The sequence below is a fragment of the Balaenoptera acutorostrata genome, chromosome 2 (genome assembly GCF_949987535.1).
Source record: "Balaenoptera acutorostrata chromosome 2, mBalAcu1.1, whole genome shotgun sequence".
NCBI classification, from domain to species: domain Eukaryota; kingdom Metazoa; phylum Chordata; class Mammalia; order Artiodactyla; family Balaenopteridae; genus Balaenoptera; species Balaenoptera acutorostrata.
The window spans coordinates 186,237,339-186,244,449 of NC_080065.1; positions in this window are offsets into that span (position 1 = coordinate 186,237,339).

Sequence of the window (7,111 nt, forward strand, 5' to 3'; positions counted from 1 at the left end):
GCGTGATTATGATCTTTGCAGTGACCCAACGGGGGGGACTATCAGTGTCTCCCCTGTGCTGAGGTGGAGGCTGAGGGTCACAGAGTTTGTGAAAGACCCACAGTCCCCACGAGTTTCCCGTGGCGGCCGGGACAACTCACCATGAACCGGGGGCTGTTGTTTCTCTGACAGTCGTGAGGTCAGGAGTCCGGCTCGGGTCTCACGGGGCTAAATCCAGGCGAGGGCAGGACTGGTCCTTCCGGAGGCTCCAGGGGAGCATCGGTTCCCGCCTTTTCCAGCTTCTAGAGGCGCCGCATCCCTGGCTCGCGGCCCCTCCTGCATCCTCACAGCCAGCAGCGCAGCATCTCCCGTCTCTCTCTGCCTCTGACCCTCCCGCCTCCCACTTATAAGGACCCTGGGATGACGCTGGACCCCTAGGGGAATCCAGGGTCCTCCCCATCTCAGGGGCCTTAACTTAATCCCAGCTGCAAAGTCCTCTCTGCCCTGTGAGGCGACACATCCGCAGGGCCCAGGAAGGACGTGGGTGTCTTTGGGAGCTCTTATTCTGCTGAGCACAGTGGGAGAGAGATCTTTTCTGTCTCTGCAACCCTAGAGAAAGTCTCGTTTATCTCTGGCTCCGGCTGGACCACTTGGGGACTGATTGCTGGGTCCTGAGGGTGTGATGTGCTGACAGCCCCTCACATCTCTCAGAGCCCAGCAAGCATCAGGTCCCGAGCCACGATCTGAGACCCAGTTATTCCCAGACTCTTTGAGGACATTACTTCACTCAGTAACTTAAAGGACATTTATTGAGTATTTGTAGGTACAGACCTGGACAGAGGTTCAGAAGAAAAAGGTTAATGATGCAGTGACACACACGGACGGATGGATGGATGACCTCGCTCGCTCGAGCCTGTGGGCGCTGCTGAGTGAAGGCTTGTCGTGGGCGGGAAGGGCGATGACAGTGCACGCTTGTGCAGTGATGACAGAATCCTCGGCTCTGTCCCCGTTGCTCTGGGGTACAACCGGCAGCTGGAGGCTGCTGTGATGAACGCCAGGAGCAGGTCGACGCAGACTCACAGCCCCGATGATTCGGGAGTCCGTCCTAGAAGCAGGATGCCCTGCACCCAGCAGGGTGGACTGAGGGGGCAGCTGAACACCAGCCCCAAAGACGTCCGGGTCCTAACCCCTAAAACCTGTGGACCTGGCACTTTGGATGGCACAGGGGCTCTGCAGACGAGGTCCAGGATTTTGAGATATGGAGGTTATCTTGGATTCCCTGGTGGGTCCAATATCACCACACATCCTTCTAAGAGGGAGGCCGAGGAAACTGTGTGACACCAAAGCCACCCGCTGTGCTCCAGCTTGCAGAGGGAGGGATGCAACCCTGAAAGGACCCACGGTCTCCTCTTGGGGCCTCGGGAGAGAGCGAGGCCCTGCTGACACCGTGATTTCTGCCCCCCAGATAACGAAGGTGTGTTGTTTTAGCTACTGGATTTGTGGTGATTTGCCTCAGCAGAAGGAGGAAACCAGTGCAGATTAGAAATCTTAGAGGTTCCGTCTTTAGACCCTTGGTGACTGCAGTGCTGGCAAACAGTGCACGTCCACCAGTGGGGGATGGTCAACCTTAGGGACCTTGCAAGACAAAACAAAATAAATTATTTATTTATTTTTGGCTGTGTTGGGTCTTCGTTTCTGTGCGAGGGCTTTCTGCAGTTGTGGCGAGCAGGGGCCACTCTTCATCGCGGTGCGCGGGCCCCTCACCATCGCAGCCTCTCCTGTTGCGGAGCACAGACTCCAGACGCGCAGGCTCAGTAGTTGTGGCTCACGGGCCTAGTTGCTCCGTGGCATGTGGGATCCTCCCGGACCGGGGCACGAACCCGTGTCCCCTGCATTGGCAGGCGGATTCTCAACCACTGCGCCACCAGGGAAGCCCAAAACTTTAAACCAGCTGAATGTCCAAAACGACGTGCTCGTTCTCTTGTCAAAGACCTCCTCGCATTGTAGTGTTCCTCTTCAAGCTGAGAAAAAACAAACTTCATACCGCATCTCCTGAAGAAATAAAATGTAACTTTACCTACACTTAAATCATTATCTCATGATTTAATGAGTCGATAAAGAAGCGTGTATACTGCATGTCACCAATGCGATCCATGGTCCGCTTTGTTGAGACGGAACAGACAGGAAAATCTACCCTTTTCCGGGTTTACCAGCACTGACGCAGGTAAACTAGCCACCGCTGCAATCAACATACACAAGTTTTATCTCCGCCCAAAACCCTGGGGCTGCTCTGTATTCAGGCTGTTCTTCCACCTGGGCCCTGGCAACCGCTCACTTGCTCTGTGTCCCTACAGGCTGGAGTTTCTAGGGCGCAGGTAAACGGGGTAGGTGTGCGGGGGGAGGAGACTCTGTGTGACCTTCTCACTCTTGGGTTTGATGCTGGTTCACAGCTTAGGGTCGGGATTTGCCCTGTGACCCACTCCGGGATCACGCTGAGTTTGGCCCGTTTACATCTCCTGATAGGACCAGTATCGGGGCTTAGTTCTTCCTATTTACGTTACACTTTCAACTGGTGTTACTTCTTTTGTGTGTTTCTTAAATCTTTCAAAATACGACTCATGCTTTGCGTCAGAGGCTAGGTCCCCACGAAACAGACTGCGAGACAGAGGCTGAGATAGGAAAATGAGTGGGTACGGCCCTTGTGGTCATCACCAGCCAGGCGGCGAAGGATGCAGGGCTCTGAGCAGAGATGACAAAGTCTCCGTAGATCCCATGGGGAGCTCTGGAGCTTCACCCCTGTCCCCCGTTGGTCACAGGTGCTGGGCCTGGACGCGGCAGCCTCCGCGACGGATAGGTGACATCTCTCTTCAGCCACCGACGCTCCTAGCAGCTGGGAAACTGCTTGTGTGTGTGTTTGGGGGGCGGATGGTGCCCACAGCACCCACTAGCCCACCCCTGAACTGCTCAGCTCGGGGTGATGTGTTCTGGAGATGGTTCCTCCAGGATCTCTTTTTCTAGGGGAAAACTTGGAATAGAAAGATTAGTGGGTGAACCACAGCCCCACCGCTGACCCGAGCTGCACACACCCACCACCCCTCACCTCCCCCAGCTCTCCCTCCTCCAGTCTAAGACGCTTAGCTGCTGGGGTGGCCCAGACCTCACCCCACATGCCGTCGAAATGGCAGAGAAGCGCCAAGAGCAAGGGACGCGGGGACACTCTGCCCGGCCGCCCTCCTGGATGGCGTGTCCTTCGTGCCTTCACCTTGGCTGTTCCTGCTGCCAGGAATGCCCCCTGCAGCCTCCCCTCTTCCTCTCTGACCTCTCCGCTGAACACACTGCTTTTTATTTTCTTAGTTTCATTTCTTGTACTCTTTATTTGAAAATCATTCAGGTTTACAGAATAATTGCAAGAATAAGTATAGTAAAAAAAAAAAAACCAAACTGCATACCTTTCCCCAGATTCAGCTATTAACAGTTTGCCCCCCTTGCTTGCTCGTTTGCTGTCTCTCCCCGTCCCTGTTTTATAGACAGAAAATATACTTTTCTGAAGTACTTGAGAGTGAGCTGCATACATCGTGGCACTTTACCCCTGTCATCGTCCACTGGTGCGGCTCTAACAAAAAGGCCACGGACTGGGGGCTTATAAGTAACAGAAATGTATTTCTCACAGTTCTGGAGACTGGAGTCCAAGATCGAGGTGCCAGCAGATTTGGGGTCTGGTGAGGATTGCTTCCTGGTTCTCGCTGTGTCCTCACAAGGCAGAAGGGGCGACGGAGGTCTCTGGGGTCTCTTTAACCAGGGCACTAATCCTATTCATGGGGGCTCCGCCCTCATGATCTAATCACCTCCCAAGGGCCCCACCTCCTAATACCATCACATTGGGGATTATGTTTCCATATACAAATTTTTAGGGTACACAGATATTTAGTCTATAGTAGCCCTTAAATACTTCAGCGTGAATTTTCAAAGAAGAACATTCTTTTACATAACCAGAGAACAGCTACTGATTCCAGTAAACTTAATGTTGATGCAATGTGTTTATTCCGACTACATCTGAATTTCAGTTTTGTCAATTGACCTAATAATTTCCCTCTGCCCAGGGACTTCCCTGCTGGTCCAGTGGGTAAGACTCCATGGTCCCAATGCAGGGGGCCCGGGTTTGATCCCTGGTCGGGGAACTAAGATCCCGCATGCATGCCGCAACTAAGAGTCCGCATGCTGCAACTAAGACCCGGCACAGGCTAAATAAATAAATTAAATAAATAAATATTAAAAAAAATTTCCCTCTGCCCTACTGGAGCCAGCCTCGCATCAGGCACTGTGTTTAGTTGTCACGTCTGGAAGATTTCCACAGATCAGCCTTTTATGGCACTAATATTTCTGAAGAATACTGTCCTTTTCTCCCCCTGTTGATAGAATGTTCCTTATTTCGGGTTTGTGTGAAGCTCCTCAAATACAGACACAGGTTATGCATTCCTGTGCATAAGTGATCCTTTCTCTGGGCACCCATCTGCCCCTCACTTGTGGTGTTCATTTTTCTCACCTGGCTGAAAAGTTGCCTCATTTATCCACTCTAATAATAGTCTGTGGGAAGAGGCTTTCACCTTTTTATTTTTTATATTTATTTTATTGAAGTATAGTTGATTTAAAATGTTGTTTAATTTCTGCTGTACTGCAAAGTGATTTAGTTATACATATATATACATTCTTTTCATATTCTGTTTCATTATGGTTTATCACAGGATATTGAATATAGTTTCCTATGCTATACAGTAGGACCTTGTTGTTTTCCGTTCTATATATAATAGTTTGCATCTGCTAATCTCAAACTCCCAAACCATCCCTCCCCACCCTCCTCCCCCTTGGCAACCACAAGTCTGTTCTCTATATCTGTGAGTCTGTTTCTGTTTCGTAGAACATTTCGTATTCATTTGTGTCATATTTTAGATTCCACATATAAGTGATATCATACGGTATTTGTCTTCCTCTGTCTGGCTTACTTCACTTAGTGTGAAAATCTCTAGGTCCATCCTTGTTGCTGCAAATGGCATTATTTCATTCCTTTTTATGGCCGAGTAATATTTCATTATATATATACCACATCTTCTTTATCCATTCATCTGTCAATGGACATTTAGGTTGTTTCCATGTCTTAGCTATTGTGAATAGTGCTGCTATGAACATTTGGGTGCATGTATCTTTTTGAATTATAGTTTTGTTCAGATACACACCTAGGAGTGGGATTGCTGGATCACATGGCAACCCTATTTTTAGTTTTTTGAGGAACCTCCATACTGTTTTCCATAGTGGCTGTACCAATTTTCATTCCCACTGACAGTGTAGGAGGGTTCCCTTTTCTCCACACCCTCTCCAGCATTATGTAATTTGTAGACGTTTTGATGATGGCCATTCTTACCGGTGTGAGGTGGTACCTCATCGTAGTTTTGATTTGCATTTCTCTAATAATTAGCGATGTTGAGCATCTTTTCATGTGCCTGTTTACCGTCTGTATGTCTTCTTTGGAGAAATGTCTATTTAGGTCTTCTGCCCATTTTTTGATTGGGTTGTCTGTTTTTTTTTTTGTTGACTTGTATGAGCTATTTGTATATTTTGGAAATTAAGCCCTCGTTGGCTGCATCATTTGCAAATATTTTCTCCCAGTCTGTAGGTTGCCTTTTCATTTTGTTTATGGTTTCCTTTGCTGTACAAAAGCTTGTAAGTTTGCTTAGGTCCCATTTGTTTATTTTTGCTTTTATTTCTGTTGCCTTGGGAGACTGACTTAAGAAAATATCGGTACGATTTATGTCAGGGAATGTATTGCCTCTGTTCTCTTTTAGGAGTTTTATGGTTTCATGTCTTATATTTAAGTCTTTGAGCCATGTTGAGTTTATTTTTATGTATGGTGTGAGGGAGTGTTCTAACTTCATTGATTTACATGAGGCTGTCCAACTTTCCCAACACCACTTGCTGAAGAGACCTTTTTCCACTGTATATTCCTGCCTCTTTTGTCAAAGATTAATTGACAGTAGGTGTGTGGGTGTATCTCTAGGCTCTGTATTCTGTTCCATTGATTCATGTCTGTTTTTGTGCCACTACCATGCTGTTTTGATGACTGCAGCTTTGTCGTATGGGGAAGAGAGTTTCAGAGAGGGATGAACGCATCCCTCTCTTCATCCGAATCGCCCTGCTCCCCCGCATTTCACGGCTATTTGATGATTCTTGTCAAAGCTCCCTCCAAAGAGTCTCCTCTGGTTGCCCCAGGCTGACTCAAGCCCTTTCCCTCGGTTCCTGCCACGTGTGATGATGACACAGAGCCCCACTGTCACTGCATCTGTTGGTGCATCTTCCTGCCTCACTGGAACTCTGGCTGTCCAGCGCCCAGTCGAGGGCGGCAGGGCACACTGATTGACTGACTGATTGATTGAGCAAGGACCCTCCATCACAAGGGCCTGAACTCTCAGTCTGGATGATGTATGCCAAGGTGAGTGGGGGCCCACGACTCATGTAACATGTGACTCGCGCAGAGAGCAGGGCAGGCCTTCTAACAGAGGTTCTCTCTCCTGACTGGTAGGTTCTCGGAGCGCTGGCATAATGCTTTTACATCAAGCATTGAACACGGTGCGTCTCATCTCCTCAGCACCCCGATGACACTGATATCAACAACAGCTTGGAAAGGACTGGGGCTCCTGAGGCCCCCCTCTCCCCCATTCCACTCTTCCCGGTTTGTGCAAGCCAGAAACCTGGGGGCATGCTCTCTGCTTCTGCGCCAGCCACACCCTAGTCCCTGCTCAGGCCTCCTCACTGGCCCCCATGCCCCCTCTGTCTACACCTTCTGCCTGGATGCCCCCAGCTCGTCTCTGTCTAAGATGCGAGACGTGGGGGAATCCTTGTCAGGACCACTTTGTTCACTCTCCCCCTCAGTGCCCAGCGCAGGCCCATCACGTTTCATCCATTAGATACAACCCATGACAACCACAGTTCCAGAGCCAGCGGCCGGGCAGGCCTCCACCTCCCCTGCCCACCCTGGGCACTCGGGTTCCAAGCCTCCAATGAGATCCGTCATCACTGGTGCAAACGTGCGGAAAGTTCTAGAACCTCTTTGCCCAGGCTTCAGTCCGGGCTCCACCGCTTG